Below are 17049 nucleotides of genomic sequence, written 5' to 3'. Positions count from 1 at the left end.
AGTAAAGGGGGCTGAAACAAAGGAATCAGAGTCAGCTATATTGCCAAGTTTGTAGACAAAGAAGGAATTTGACTCTAGTATACATATATTACTCTCAGTGAATATATACATATATATATATATATATATATGTGTGTGTGTAAATGCACATGTGTACACAATTGACTTTACAATGTAATATTACGTGAGATCAGTCCAAGTATGCATGGTGTTGTTCTGGAGCTCTGACTGTCAAGTGTTCATCAGAGAAACAACCTGGAGGAAGAAACTGTCTCTGTGGCGGCTGGTTTTAGTGAACAGTGCTCTGTAGCGCCACCTGAAGGTACCAGTCTGAACAGTTTATGTGCAGGGTGTGTGGGGTCTGCAGAGATGTTAGCTGTCTTTTTCTTGACCCTTGATCTGTATACGTCCTGGATGGAGGGAAGGTCAGCTCTGATTATTCTCTCTGCAGTCATGATTATTCGTTGCAGTCTGGACCGGTCCTGTTTGGTGGATGATCCAAACCACACTGAGATGGATGAAGACAGGACAGACTGAATGATGGCAGTGGAGAAGATGACTAGCAGCTCCTGTGGAAGGTTGAACTTCTTGAGTTGCATCAGGCAGTACAGTCTCTGGTGGGCCTTCTTTCGAACAGTGTCTATGTGTGAAGACCATCTCAGGTCCACAGAAACGGTGGTTCCCACGAACTGGAAGTGGTCCACGCCAGACACGGTGTTGTTGAGGATGGTGAGGGTGTATGTGGGGGTGGTGTTCTCCAAAAGTCCACCATCATCTCCACAGTCTTGAGTGAGTTTATTTCCAGGTGGTTCTGACCGCACCAGTGTACCAGCCGATCCACCTGCTGTCTGTATGCAGACTCATCACCGTCCTGGATCAGTCCAATGACAGTGGTGTCGTCTGCAAACTTTAGGAGTTTCGCAGACGGGTCCGCTGAGGTTCAGTCATTTGTGTACAGAGAGAAGAGGCGTGGGGATAGAACACACCCCTGGGGTTGCTTATTGAGCTCATGCAGGACAAGATGCTCCCCAGCCTCACCTGCTGCTACCGCTCCTTCAGGAAGCTGATGATCCACTAACAGGTGGAGGCTGGGACATTGAGCTGGATGAGCTTCTGGTGAAGGATGTCTGGGTTGATGGTGTTGAAGACTCAGCTGAAGTCGAGGTGTTGCAGGATGAAGTGTAGACCTAAGTTGACAGCATCATCTGCCGACCTGTTTGCCCGGTAGAAAAACTGCAGGGGGTCCAGCAGGGGGTCTGTGATGTCTTTCAGGTACTTCAACACCAGCCGCTCAAAGGATTTCATGACCACAGACATCAGGGCGACAGGCCTGGAGTCATTTAATCCTAGGATGATGGGTTTCAGATAGCAAGGCTCTGTGGCTACCATCAGCGGTGCCATCTTGGATCTTGAAGTCATAATATTCACTGTCATGTTACAATACGTTATAATCTTGTAGTCTGTTAAAAACAACAAATGTTGAAGAATGAAGAACAATATTAATAATATTAATTTTCCGTTTGAAAGACTTCTAACTTCCTGTCTGTGTAGCCGTGCTACAGAGCTAACTATTAAAAAATAAGCAGCAGCTTTTGCAGCTGGTATATAAGTCTTCCTGACTTTCTCTATACCAGACCGACATCTAAAAATACTTTTTGTTTTATGTTGTGATATGAAAAAAACGTTTACTGTTAAAGTTAAGTTGAGAAGCTGTAACGTTTAGCTGCCACAAGAGGGTGCTGCATCCTCAGCATTTCCCTCATGATACACAGCAGAAAGTCAATAACTAAATACTCCTGGTCATTTATAATATTTTAATCACATGTTTACTTGTTACTGACTAGAAAAGCAGGAAAATCTTATATAATTGTATACTGATGTTTTTCTCGTGCAGGAGATTTGATTTATTTTAGTCTTTTTGGTCTCAATATAAATAAAATACCAAGAATACCAGCAGCAATAAGTGAAAGAAACATAAATCTATACTTGAAGCAGCATCCTTCTCCAGTCTCCATAATAGTCCCAGCAGAGCCGGCTGAGTCACACTGGTTCAACTTGTTCCAGTGCACTGATGTCTACTGTAACATTCAGGGGACTTATGAAACAAAGGGTTAGGCCTCCGAATGGCCCAGTGTCAAGGATTACTTCTCTCACAAAATTATCCAACAACAAAGCCTCCATTGTGCCGCAGCAGACCCTCAGATTAGCAGCAGGAGCGAATGCACGCTTAACTGGGCCTGACAGCTCTACCAGTCCCCCAGATCTCTGAGGGTTGTTCTCTCAATCCCTCAAAAATGTACAAATTATTAAAAGGTGCGCAGAAAATAAAATAAATAAATCCACTTTATGTTTTTGGAAAGTTTAGATTGTCATAAATAAATGGCCTTCAATTTAAACCCAAGAGACTGAGTCTAATTTGAGGCAAGTCATCGAGAGTGAGAAGCGTGTTTCCTGGATGAATTTTCAAAATAAAACTCACTTTCCGCTTCCTCATTGAGCAACCCTAAGTAGTGTTTAACGATGCTGTGTGCCATATCTTTTATGATCAATACGAAATATTCAGTTTTCCAAAGTCAAGTCAAGGAGGTCAGTGGATGGAAATCTAGACATTCTTCTTCTCAGCGACAATCTCCAGCTCATTCTAGAGGATCCCATGGCACCCCCAGGTAGAAAGGGATATATATATAAATATATTTATATATATACATATATTTATATATTTTATTTATGGAGAAGTAAACTGAAAGGTTCTCCATGACAGACTGGTGCAGCACCTGCATTACTTCAGACCAAGTCCCAGACCACTCCATCTCCTGCCTCTTCCTGCAACCATTCATGATGACAGCTGTCTAAGCTGGATCTGGAATATGTTAAGACTACTTGCAATTTCCAGGTTGTACTCCTATTTGCTTTCATAACTGCTTTATTTCTTTGTGGCATAGATTCAACAACATTTTCTGAAACGTTCCTCAGAGCTTTTGGTCCAACTTTAGATAAACTAGGTAAACTACTATCAGCTTAAACATCACAGCAACATTTTCACCTATAGATGTGGTATTATACTACAGGTGGCAGTGATTTAATGAAAAACAAAAGTCAGAAAATGCAAATGAACAGTTGATTTTTGCAACTTTCACTATGATTTATACGCTCAGCAGCCATACTGAATTTTGAGCTCAGATTTGCTTCATAACCCTCTAAGACTGTGATTATTCCTGACTTTTGTCTTTCCACTAAACTTTCCAATGATATGCTTTGATAATCAACCAGCATGAACTTTTTGTGGCTCGCCCATTAAGTCAACAGTCTTCCTCATGCTTGTTTAGGCCAGGTGAGGTCTGCAACCTGCAGCTCCAGAACCACCAGTGGCTCTTTAAACCCTCCACTTTGGCTCTTAATACCTGTGGCCAAAATTGAAAAGGAATCAAGCAGTGTTTTAAAATGTAAAGGTAATTAATAAATGTTAGCTCTAGCAGTTTTTTTTACACCAATAGTGTAAGGAATACATTTTGTAAAGTAACATTTTTGTCTTTTCGTTGCAAACTATGAGCTTTGTTGGCTTTTTTTAAATCTATACAAATGTTATATTCCAACAAAGAAAATGTTTTCATTGTCTTTTATGTAAAGTTTAATTTTTTATTTATTTTATAAAATAAAAACATAAATGAAATTGTGTTTTTTTTCCCTTTCATTTAAAAATATAAATACCTTTCCTACAGTAGACTCTGTAAAAACAAGTTATTTTGTTTTGAAGCCTCATGCAGCTTTGTGGTTCTAAAAATGGTTCTTAGGGTTGTAAAGATTGCTGAACCCCAGTTTAGGCCATAACATGACATTTCTGTATTAAAAATCGTTTTTGTTAGTCTGATGTCTATTATAGTTTTTTGAGGAATTTAATTTTGGGTTTTTATAATCATCCAAATGAAAAAGTAATTGACTGAAAGACATTATTCTGTGTGTATACGTTTCACAGAAATAAATTAACATGTTGATGATATTTTAATTTGTCTAAATATGCTTGTCTTCTGTTGTTTTACCCTCTTTTTGGTGCGTGTATTCTTTCTTTTGAGATTTTCAGATCAGTATTCAGTTTTTCAAAACGTTTTACTTTGAAAGTGTACAGAGGTGACTTCCGGTGGTAACTCCTGCTGAGTGACGCAGCTGTTCCAGCCTGGAGGGAGTTTAGCGAGAGGAGGAGGAGGAGGAAGAAGAAAAGCTCTGCTCCAGTCTTGTTTCAGGTCTCCTGGAGGGAGAACCAGCTGGATGTGAGCTTCTGGATTTCTTCTCGGTCTCTCTTTAGTCGCAGCGGACTCGGGCATGTAGCTCTAACCGAGTTTCAGGGCGGACGAACGGGGGGAAAAAAAAAAAAAAAAAATCACCGCCTCGGTTTGTGTCAGTCGAGGGAATGTCGTCCAACTGAAACTTCAGGAGACACTTTTAAGGAATCCGTTCGGTCCGAATCGCTTTCCTCACAGCAGGATGTGAATTTGGGAACTTTTCCGGGAACCGTGGACCAACTGGAGAAGTTTATTTCCAGCGTATTTCGGGGGATATCGTGAGGAAAGGCGGCGGGCTGATTCAGAGGTAGGTTCGGCAACATGTTCGGTCTCTGTCACTTTTTACCCGCTGCTGTCATGAATGACAGGGATCTCCTCCTCACAGCTTTCCTTCATGTTCTAATGAATTTTAAAGCTAAAGAAGAGCTCGAAAAGCTTTATTTTTAAGGGTTCCGATTGAATAATCTAAACAATGACGTAAAATGTGTTTTATTGCTGCTGTGTAAGCTATTGATGAATCGATTCTCCACATCTGTGAGCTGATAATCCTTTAAACGCATACTTAACACAGACTTTAATGGCTGCAGCTGCACAGATCTGATCTATCATTCCTTCCCCTGGTTTTGTGGAGCAGAGAACATTTGATGAAAAGTTGAAAAACGCTGTTTTTTCGGGGTTGTAGTGATAAATCCAGATGTTTTTTTTTGGTTCCCCACTGCAAAATGAAGATGATTCTACCTCCAAAACACATTAAATGTGTTGAACTGTGAGTTTTGTGAAACAAACTCCTCATCTTGTGAGTTAAATAGACTCCAAGCTGCTTCTTGAGCACATCTGCAGCATGTTTTGACCTGGGTTCTCTGATATTCTGACTTATAGGACCATCCAACCAGTCCAGTGTGTAGTTTCAGAGTTTATTATCATATTCAGCTCACTTATAAAAACTTTTGACAGAGACTTGGCTTGGAGCAGATGCAGGAAGCGCTTGGCATTTTTGTGCTGCTTCCATGCAAACATATAAAAACCCACTGGGAAGCCAAAGAGCGACCAAAGCAGAAATCTAACGTTCATATCTAAAACTGCCAGAATCTTGGGTCAGTGCAAATGCAGAACCATTGCATCTTAGACCTAATCAAACAATCAAGCAGCAGATCAACACTATGTTCATTAGAGAGAAGCTGGACCTTCTGTTGAAAAGCCTTGGGCTGGATGGCACAAAGTTTTCCCATCATCCTCTGAAATCTTTTGGTATTTGTGCAAAAAACGTTTTTAACTTCTGAACCTCGGCTTTTATAAACCAACTGCTATTAAGCTTCTCTGGAAGTGCGGCTTTAGTCTTATATTCGTAAAAAACAACATTATTGTGACATGAAAGTTAAGCCGGTCAAACCAGAACTTGACAGAAACCCATTCAAAGGTGGACAAATCCAAACTTGTCTTTGGTCCAGGATTTGAAGGAATCATGTGGGATGTTTGTAAGTTGGATTGATGGATCAGAGGGCATTTCTTCATTTGGACTGTTACTGGTTTGATCCATAAATTATCGGAGTTTTATGTTTAAGCTGTTTAGGAGAGATGCTGTGCTCAGTGAGAGCCCATCAGAATCTGTGGATTGTACTGTTATGATGTTTAGCCCATTTAAGACAATCAGTGCAATATTCACCAGATTTAAATAATTTAGTTTGACATTTAAACTATTATTCCAATTATTGCATCTCTTTTATGTTCTGGCTGTGTTTAGTTTAGCTGAAGCTGCTGGATAGAAACTGTTGTTGCTTTAATTGGTCTGTAGCATCTTCCTGATGGTAACAGTTCAAACAGAGCGTGGCCCGGGTGAGAAATGTCCTCTTCAAGGTTGGGGCTACGGCAACCAATTATCTTTTGGGCCGCTTTAATGGCCCTCTGGAGCGCTTTCCTCTGAGCTACAATACAGCTGGTATACCTCACACAGATGCAGTAGGTCATTATGCTCTGGATAAAGCACAGGGAAAAGGACACCAGCAGTCTCTGTGTGATGTTCACGCTCCAGGTCAGGTCCTCCGCCATGTGGACTCCCAGGAAGCGGAAATCACACACATACAGGTCCTTCTCAAAATATTAGCATATTGTGATAAAGTTCATTATTTTCCATAATGTCATGATGAAAATTTAACAATCATATATTTTAGATTCATTGCACACTAACTGAAATATTTCAGGTCTTTTATTGTCTTAATACGGATGATTTTGGCATACAGCTCATGAAAACCCAAAATTCCTATCTCACAAAATTAGCATATCATTAAAAGGGTCTCTAAACGAGCTATGAACCTAATCATCTGAATCAACGAGTTAACTCTAAACACCTGCAAAAGATTCCTGAGGCCTTTAAAACTCCCAGCCTGGTTCATCACTCAAAACCCCAATCATGGGTAAGACTGCCGACCTGACTGCTGTCCAGAAGGCCACTATTGACACCCTCAAGCAAGAGGGTAAGACACAGAAAGAAATTTCTGAACGAATAGGCTGTTCCCAGAGTGCTGTATCAAGGCACCTCAGTGGGAAGTCTGTGGGAAGGAAAAAGTGTGGCAGAAAACGCTGCACAACGAGAAGAGGTGACCGGACCCTGAGGAAGATTGTGGAGAAGGGCCGATTCCAGACCTTGGGGGACCTGCGGAAGCAGTGGACTGGGTCTGGAGTAGAAACATCCAGAGCCACCGTGCACAGGCGTGTGCAGGAAATGGGCTACAGGTGCCGCATTCCCCAGGTCAAGCCACTTTTGAACCAGAAACAGCGGCAGAAGCGCCTGACCTGGGCTACAGAGAAGCAGCACTGGACTGTTGATCAGTGGTCCAAAGTACTTTTTTCGGATGAAAGCAAATTCTGCATGTCATTCGGAAATCAAGGTGCCAGAGTCTGGAGGAAGACTGGGGAGAAGGAAATGCCAAAATGCCAGAAGTCCAGTGTCAAGTACCCACAGTCAGTGATGGTCTGGGGTGCCGTGTCAGCTGCTGGTGTTGGTCCACTGTGTTTTATCAAGGGCAGGGTCAATGCAGCTAGCTATCAGGAGATTTTGGAGCACTTCATGCTTCCATCTGCTGAAAAGCTTTATGGAGATGAAGATTTCATTTTTCAGCACGACCTGGCACCTGCTCACAGTGCCAAAACCACTGGTAAATGGTTTACTGACCATGGTATCACTGTGCTCAATTGGCCTGCCAACTCTCCTGACCTGAACCCCATAGAGAATCTGTGGGATATTGTGAAGAGAACGTTGAGAGACTCAAGACCCAACACTCTGGATGAGCTAAAGGCTGCTATCGAAGCATCCTGGGCCTCCATAAGACCTCAGCAGTGCCACAGGCTGATTGCCTCCATGCCACGCCGCATTGAAGCAGTCATTTCTGCCAAAGGATTCCCGACCAAGTATTGAGTGCATAACTGTACATGATTATTTGAAGGTTGACGTTTTTTGTATTAAAAACACTTTTCTTTTATTGGTCGGATGAAATATGCTAATTTTGTGAGATAGGAATTTTGGGTTTTCATGAGCTGTATGCCAAAATCATCCGTATTAAGACAATAAAAGACCTGAAATATTTCAGTTAGTGTGCAATGAATCTAAAATATATGAATGTTAAATTTTCATCATGACATTATGGAAAATAATGAACTTTATCACAATATGCTAATATTTTGAGAAGGACCTGTAAAACAAATCTTGTCTAGAAGTTTCCTAGTCATGCTCATGCCACCATCCTCCATGCTTGTTTACATCCAGTAAGAATATTTACAGCAATTCAGAGTCAAGGCTTACGCTGATGATGTGAATGTTTTCTGAAGACAAACTTGGTTGACTTCCTTGTCTCAAGCGGAGAATTTTCCAGCACTGAGCTGATCCAGATGTAATGAAATCCACCCAGAATATCATAGAACCATTCCCACTTACAAATCCTGTTTATAGAAGCAGAAATTCATCATTTTCATTTCCAACTAGCAAGAATTCACACAATAAAACCCAATCTGGATAGAAAAAACCCTAATCGTTTTTTCTGGAGAGTTTACAGCCTTTTTCATACAGGAAGCCTGGTTAAACATGAAAGAAAATAGATCCTGGCAGATGTCTCTGATTAATAAATGAGAGATCAGTAGGAGGTGAATGTTCATGGCTGTGTTGGTTTGCTTTTCAGCTCACCTGTCAGGATCATGACGCCATTTTTACTGTATGTTGTTCAGTCTGACTGCCTAAAAAACCTGTTTGAGAGGAATGCTGCTGGTTGAGTAACTCTGTCAGGAAAACATTTTGTCCACAGGTCATCGCCCAGTTCCCTTGGTTGAGAAACGTCCCCAGTGTCCCATAATGCCACCGTCTTTGTGATGACTCAGGAAAATGTCCAGTTCTCATCTTATGTCTAATTAATTCTATTTAAATGTCTGATGTCATCAAGCTTAAAATAGTAAAACGCATCTCTGTCAGTTGTGGTCTGAGCAACGTTTCTATTGCTGGTTTACATGTGCTGTCAGTGGAGAGTTGGGGTCGTCCTCTGCTTTCTGCTGAGACGTTGTTTGATTCGTCCTGCTGTCCCAGAACCTTCAGGAATCTTCCCTCTGCCTGTAGACCCAAAAACATCAGGATGATTTGGCAAAACAATCTTAAATTATTCCATTTGAGTGAATTGGGAAGGTCTGTGGAGGCTGATGAAATGCCTCCTGGGTTACTTGGACCCTGTGTTGTTTGTCCAGCTGTTAATGAGCTGTCAAATCTTGCTGCTGTTGTCAGGGAGGCTGGGAGTGAAGAGCTGTGATTCAGGAAGCCCGTCGGCCTGACTGCTGGTCTGTGCTGCCTCCTCTCTATAAATCATAACATGTGAAACACCTGTGGCGCCGTGCGTTCTGGGAGTTTGATGCTGTGGGATGAATGTTGGGGTAAATTGAGGCGTTTGGTTTAAAATCCGTGTAATGACGGGGGCTTTAATTGCACGGCTCGTGGTTCGCCTCCAGTAAATGCGGTCCGGTTGGTGTACTGACGAAGTAGTGGTGTTCCTCCTGTCTGGGCTCAGCTCCCTGAGCACAGTTTCCTCCTCTTTCACAGATCACTTCACAGATTTTATGCCATTCAAGCTCAAGTTAAGCAGCTTGATGAAATCAAGCATGAACATTTGCTGCATTGTGAAGCTGAGGCCCTGCTGGGGGACTTTCTGAATCGCACTCCGAACTGATGGGTCTCCACCACCACAGATATTTACCAATCTTGATATTTCTGTCTCATTATTCTCAGTATTCATTTACAACAATGCAAACACCAAATGCTCTGCCAGTTTCTCTGTACCAGCTTTCTGTAATATTCATCTAAAGAGAAGTGATTAGGAGTCTATCTACAGAGAGTTTCTGTGCTCATGCTGTTTTCTTCTAACTTACTACTGAAATCTGAATAACGATCCAAACTGTGGGGAAGAAAAATGCAGAACTTTAACTTTTATTATGTTCCAGACTTGTGCAGATGACTAGAACTGAACCATTTTCAACCTGTTTTTTATTTCCTTTTCCCTGGCTAATGTTTTTTATGTGATGATCTAACAGACAGAAACAGTACAGTACATAATAAAAATTGTTCTATTAGCCTCAATTCTTTTAATTTTACCTTTTTAAAGTTACAAACACCATGTATCCTGGTGCTGTTCTGGAGAAAAAGAAGTTCTGTCCACAGGAAAGGTCCACAGTGGTTTAACGATTAATTAGAAAAAAAGCTACTATTTTGCATAATGTCCACATTGTTAAACCGGATGGAGAACAGATTAGTACCAATAGTTTGATACTTTCTGGTTTTAAATTCACACTAATAATCAGTTCTGTAAAAGTGATTTCTACATCAGAATATTGCTACTCGAGATCATTATTTATCCACGAAGTCCCGCAATTCCTAACAAAATTCATTGTTTGGTTTATGATATTTTTTTAAATGAATGTTTTTTAAGTTTCTATTGAAATAGCTACTATATTAGAAACTAGACTTTTACATTGAAACCATATCGTAATAATTATCAAAACCGTTCAATACAGACAAATATTTCATGATAATTATTGGTCCATATTGCCCGGCTCTAAGCAAATGTTAGAAACTATGGGTGCCTGATTGCACAAAACGCCGCCTCACAGCTAGCTTGAAACAGTCAGTTGGTCTGTGTGTGAACCGTTGTCCATGCACATTATTTTGTTGTCAGGCAAATCTGGGTTTTCCCCACCAATCTTTTTTCTTTCACCCTTTACAACTACAGGTTGACTGTATTGGCTGCTGCAGCTCTCCTTTTCTGAGTCACATGACCTGCTCTGTGTGCAAAAAGCACCAACAACTCCTTAATATACTGTACAATATTCAAATAATAGATACATGAAGCTGGTTAACATGTTTATTTGTGTGTTTTTTTATTGCCCGCATATAATTAACTGGAGCTGCAATGTAATATGTTGCAAACCAAATTATCAACAAGTCATATCAAAACAGAACAGGCTAATTTAATGCTTCAGCAAACTTCTTTGCATTAAAACCTCTGCAGCAGGAGAAAAGAATGGATTTTATTGATTGCTGCAGCTTAACACAGAAATAATGAAGATTTCAGTGTTTTATGAACATTAGATCAGTTTCCTTAAGCTGTTTAACCCTTTGTCGGAGCAGCAGATTAATGCTGTCCTGTAGAAACTCCAGCTGGGACCAAGTTTAAGCATTTACAAGGTACTGCCTTTTAGTAGAATTGAACAGGGACTCTTAAATAACCCGGAAAAATATCTAGAGGGAAAAGATGCGAGTTCCCTGTTGGTTTTTTTTTTGTGGAAAATATAAATTTGTTATCAGATTTACCTGAAGTCAAACTGTGGAGGGATTTTAAAATTGACCATTTCTGGTCACATTTGGGTCTCCTGTGGGCCCTAACAGAGCCTGACATCGTGACCCTGAAGGTTCGTTTCACAATAAATGGCAGCTTCAGAGCTCGTCTGTGTGTGAAGGACAAGGCTGCATGCCGACCCCCAAGTAAGGAAGTCGGGAATGCATCGTCCTGCCAGGTTTTATCTGGCGTCGGCTTTGTGGAGGGGAGAAAGTACAGCCCTGAGCGAGCTGATCGTACAGAGAGTCCTGAGCCGTTCAGGGACCCCTGCTGCCTATGCTGCGAACTCCAGAAGCAGAGCTGCAACAATTAATTACTCTGTCACTCAGTCATTTTGAAAGTTATTAAAGGCAATAAATTCCCTTCTGGGCTCGGAAAGAGACATAAAACCAAATTCAGTTGCTAACCATGAAGTTTCAGTACTTTTTGTCCGAATTAACCACCTTGTTCCCTAGAATTACCATTACTCTCCAGGCCTCTGGGTCATTTTCTGCAGCTGCTACAAAGTATGTCCGCTCACCTTATAATTGACCGTTAAATGGCTTGGAAATAGAGGAGGCTCGTCACTGACACTTTCAATTCAAATACAAAACGCTACCTTTGTCATTCGCAGCCTCGTTGTGACAAATCATGGAATAATCTGTCGATTTAATGTCATTTATTTCCGTGGCTGTCGGGAAAGAGATTTCTCATCTCTTGTGGAGCGTGTTCATGCTGGAGATGGTTTCTCATGGAGCAGAAATGGAAAAAGGGCAGAAGAGACGAGAGACTTTTCATGCAACGTCGACATTTTGCAGATTGTTCCCTATTGTTTCCTCAGTCTGTCTGCCACTTTATAATTCTCAGGGAGGGAGCGGGGAAAAATCCCATCAACACAGACCACATTGTCTTGTTGATAGAACAATTTGTACATCAGTTTTGTCAGCATCACACTTTTGCAAAACTCCCAAGAGTGCAATGTCTGCAGTCTTCCAACCATGAAGCGTCATTTTATTTCACCCCGGATGGCCTTTAAACTTCATCATCGTGACTGCTGATACATATGCACGTTCCTTGTAGCTACCTGTCACGCTCTCAGCAGCTCATGATGATGGATACTCCTCCGCCGAGTGAAGAGCGGGGAGCGTGGAAGGCCATTTAGCAACCTGGGTGCCGTCTCCGTCTCTCCCCGTTAATTTAGGATGCCGTCAGTCAACGTGCTCCGCAGATATGAGGCGTTGCACTCCAGAAAGACAGAGTAATCATTAACTGAATAAAAGGCTTTGCTTGGTAAAGAATGGGCAACATGAAAGGAAATGCAAAGACAAAAAGGAGCGGAGGAGGAGAGCTACAATGCCCCTCAGTCTAATGATTCCAGCCAAGTTCTATTTTCATTTGATTTCATACAATGCCGTTAATTACTAGCTGCTCTCGTTGTGTGAGTCTATTGTGTGGGCTTGTTGCAGAGGATCACTAAGTAAGGGGATGGATACATGTGAGAGTTTTATTCTGGCGTTAAGCAGAGTTAAAATAGACAAACGTTTTATGATCTTAGATGTTAAATTTAAAATCAGCCACGTGTTGAACGTTCCAGAAACAGATGCTTTCTGCATTTCAATGCTGCGCACACAGATGGGACAGACTTGGAGAGCAAGTATTATCAAGTTTATATAAGAAGTCCTTTTTTTATCCTGTGTTGCATCATTTTAAATAAGCCAGCAGCTGTGTTTAGTAAGCATGGACCACTTATTGACATTGAGGTATAAAAATGTTCCAAAACGCTAAAATATTTAAGTATTTCGTATTCCTACAGTTCTACCCTGCCCTACCGAAGGTTACCGAACTATTCCTCAGTTTCAAGAAAATTAACCTTGTGTGGAAACTAAAACAGCACCATTTACCACTGTTATTAAGCTACTGCTGCTTTTATAAGTACAGTAAGCTAGCTGTGCCTGACTAATTGTAACATTATTCTAATTATAACAGGGGAATAATTGTTGTAATTGTTGCTCATAGTTTAGTTTTTCTTTTTACTCTAACAAATTAATAGTGGCTCAATCAGTGGCTAAACCTTCTCATGTTCTCTTCCATAAATTCCATTTTAATTACAAAAACATGAATAAAGTGTAGAAACAGACCCATATTTAGATATATAAGTTTAATATTAACTTCGTGTAGTGTAAGTTTAGCTGTTTTGTGTTTAGTTATCCAGGTTCTGGTAAACATATGTACCTAAATGCTTGCAGAGTTACCACCAGGTACATTTGACTCCAGTAGGGATGTCTCTTCAGGGTTCTGATCAAGGCATTTTAAATGATCAGTTTCAGATGGGGATGTTCACAAGTCCATTTTTCCAAGTCAAGTCTCCAATGATTTAAATGAACATTTTCTGACCAACATCTAGGTCACCTCTAACTCTAGTTAGTTAGCCTCGTCGCTGTAGGTTAGGAATCCAAAGCTGTACTGTTTGTCCTCAGGCCTACATAATTACATTAACATTTAGTAGATTTATTTAAAATCTATTCATTTTCTGAAACGATTATGTTCGAAATATTTAATTCAACATGCAAAAACTGCTAAAGGCTGCTTTATATTATTTTAGAAATTGATCAAATATAGTATTAGCCCCATTAGAAATATAAAAAGGCTTTTCTGCTCTAAGAAAAATAACAGAAAAAGATTAAATGAGGCAAAGTGTAGGAAGTAAATAGATGAAAGGTAAACGTCTGAATGAACGGAACAGGTGCTTTTATTTTGATATTTTCAACAGGAAGGGTCCTTGTAATGTAGCAGCTAGCTTAGAAACGAGGGAAATGATCCAAAGTCCTTTTAATTCAGCGTTTAGTTGTAGAGACATTCATGTGGTCATTATTATGAAGCCACAGCTAACATGAACAGGTTGTTATGAGCCCTAAACATCCCATAATAATCCACCAGCATCACTGGCTACTAACCAAGCTCGTCCTTTCACAGTAAAACAGTCTGGAGCTCACATATCGGCTTCTTTTCATTTTTCATTACATGATAAAAACTGGTTCTAAGACTAGAGTCTCAGACCACGAGTCCAAGTCAAGTCTCAAGTCTTTAATATAGTTCGGGTCTATATTCAGACATGTTTTCATTTTCACAACTGAGATTTCCTTTATTCTTCCCCAGACAAAATACGGGACAAAACCTGTAGAACGGGTTAAAACCTGCCAACTGATACGGGTCTGATGTTAGATCCGAGGAGCTTCTAATGTTACAGAAACTGTGATTTTTAGATCATTGAGCCCCAACAGGGTCCCAAAACTAAAGTAATCAGGTGCCTCATTTAAGGAAAAGCAACAACAAAAAAATCCACCATCCTCATCATCCTCACGGGCTCCAGTGGCAGCGAGAAGCCAGAGGAAAGAGATGCTGTGTAGAAAATGATCCGTAAGTGAGAGTTGCTGCTGTTAAGGTGGATGTTGCATCAGTGTGGAAGTGGGTTGTTTTGGATCTAAATGAACGATACTGTAGGAAAAAGACTGGAGCCCACCTGGCCTGAAACAAACTGGCTGCCAATAGAGCTCATTTTCCAGTTTTTATCTACTGAAATAAAAACAAGTATTTAACAAATCTTCAGTCGACCTATTATTTATTCGTCTTCATTAATAAGATGCCACTTAGAGCCTGACAAACATTTAATGAGATAAAGGTCAATTAATTAGCTTAAGGAGATGGTGATGAGTTTATTTAGAAGACGAGTTGCAGCATTCTGGACCAGCTGCAGGCTGATTAACACCAATTTATAAAGAGTTGTAATATTCCAGTTCGGATGCTTTTATTTTGAAATATCGACACAATTGGATAAATCAGAACCCACTTTTTGAAAGTCATGCACAGGGTTTGTGTTTTAGCGCGGTAAACGCTGGCAGGCAGCAGGAACTGGACTGTGATCTGCTGAGTCCAGATGTGACGTGTTTCTAGGTCTCGGCGGGTGACCGAAGGTTGTGTTTGCAGTAGTTGGAGCAACATGAGTTGTCTGTGTGTTTGGGGGTATGCAGGTTGCGTCCTTGACTCCTTTCTTTGTGCAGATTGACTTAAACATAAAAGCTCCGACTTTCAGTCGCTCAGATTAGCTTCTGAAACAGAAGCACTGATCCATGAGTACTTTCTATGGGAAGGAAAAGTAAATGTTAATGTATGTAGCTCCTTTAGTCGTTTCATCTAGGAGTAAAGAACAGATAAACTCTGAGACAGTTTTCAAGGTTAGAGTCTGAAAGAGAGCACATAGTTAGTTACAGTAAAAGCTCAGTCAGTAGCCATGTCTAGGAGAGAGAAAGGGTTAAACACTAAAAGACAGGGCTATGTGGATCATCAGTAGAAGGTGAGCATTAAGTTGTTGCCAGCAAAAGCTTGGATGATTCCCCTCTCCAGAAAGGTGTCACAGGTAGACACTGAGCCATTCCAGGTGTAGCTTCTAGGAAGAGAAAAGAGAGAACAAAGTTAAAAGCTGAAATAACAGCAAATAATCCAAAATTGGAGAGTAGTGTGAGAATGTAGCGAAGATGGTGAAAGTGGTCATTATGTCCTCCAGCAGCTTAAGCCTATAGCAGCATAACTACAGAGATAGCTCAGGATAACCTAAGCTACTCTAACTATAAGCTTTATCAAAAAGGAAAGTTTTAAGCCTAGCCTTAAAAGTAGACAGGGTGTCTGCCTCACGGACTAAAACTGGGAGCTGGTTCCACAGGAGAGGAACCTGATAACTAAAGGATCTGCCTCCCATTCTACTTCTAGAGACTCTAGGAACCACCAGTAAACCTGCAGTCTGAGAACAAAGTGCTCTGTTAGGAACATATGGACCAATCAGATCTCTGATGTATGATGGAGCTAGATCATTAAGGGCTTTATATGTGAGGAGGAGAAATAGTTTAGTTTTTATGTTTTACTTTAAGATTTATCCTTTTTGTAACAATTTTAAAGCAGAGTGTACCAATCAGTTTTTTGTTTCTGGCCGGTACAGATTTCTGACTTACTTTGAGGTCTTAACTGCTTATTCTGATTATTTATTATAATTCTTTTTTCCACTATAGTGTCTGTTTATAATACACAGCAGGTTCTTTCCAACAGAAAGGGAAGGATTTACAGGATTGTTCCCTATTTATTCATATACCCCCAAACCTTTATTTAACTTTTATTAAGTAAAATTAAAAGAAATGCATCATCCAACAACCTGGACTGTGATGCTTTTCTTTCTGTTTAGTAAAAATCAGATTTGAGGATAATTTCATTTTAGAAGGTTGGAATCTAAACTTTGCATTTCTGCATACCTGCATCTTTTGTTGACATCACAACCTCAGCCCGGATAAGATCTGAGGGTTGGACTGTTGACTCGGCACATGTCTGAGAGCGTAGCATGAAGAGCACCAGATCTCCATCATTCTGAGCTCTGAAAGGTGATGAGGTGTGTGTGTGTGTGTGTGTGTGTGTGTGTGGGCTCTAAATTAAAACCACGCGTCATGTAATGAAAGCAGCTCTGATGCCAGCAGCTCCATTGCTGTGCTGTTTGTGGGGAGGAAACCGTCCTGAAGGCTTGAGGAGCTGCTGAGAAGTTGGTGGTGAGATCCAACAAACAGCTGTTCAAACTTTTTAACTCATCTGTTCTGATGAAGACAGCAGATTGTGCAGCGTGGGTTTAAAATGAGGAAGGTGGACGGTAAAAGCAGACGACACAAGACTTTTTTTATTTATCTTGTGATCCCGCCGCGGCTCTGTCGGCAGGTTTTCTTTCTGAATCCTTGGCTGTTAGTCGAGGTGTGTGACCGTTGTGCAACATTAAGAACCTGCACGGTGGCCTGAGGCTGAATACATGTCTGTTTCACATGTGGTCTGCTTCCTTCCCAAACACTTAGTGGTAAGGTTTGCACACAGACGCCAGCTCCTGAACGAAGTTCACGTTGTTCCGA

At 40.8% G+C, this 17049-nt stretch overlaps 1 protein-coding gene across 2 annotated transcripts in view; it reads left to right on the top strand.

Annotated features, from left to right (window-relative positions):
• The first annotated feature begins 4162 nt into the window (after positions 1–4162).
• The window catches only part of LOC124882845 (plexin-B2-like), a 175561-nt gene continuing 162674 nt past the window's right edge, over positions 4163–17049 (top strand). For both annotated transcript variants that reach the window (XM_047389424.1, XM_047389423.1), the window contains exon 1: positions 4163–4584. The gene's annotated coding sequence lies outside the window, so the exon portion shown is untranslated. The remainder of the gene's footprint in view (positions 4585–17049) is intronic.

Source organism: Girardinichthys multiradiatus, chromosome 17, assembly GCF_021462225.1.
Source record: "Girardinichthys multiradiatus isolate DD_20200921_A chromosome 17, DD_fGirMul_XY1, whole genome shotgun sequence".
NCBI classification, from domain to species: Eukaryota; Metazoa; Chordata; class Actinopteri; order Cyprinodontiformes; family Goodeidae; genus Girardinichthys; species Girardinichthys multiradiatus.
Note: the sequence above shows the minus strand (reverse complement) of the source record. Positions and strands in the feature narration are given on the sequence as shown.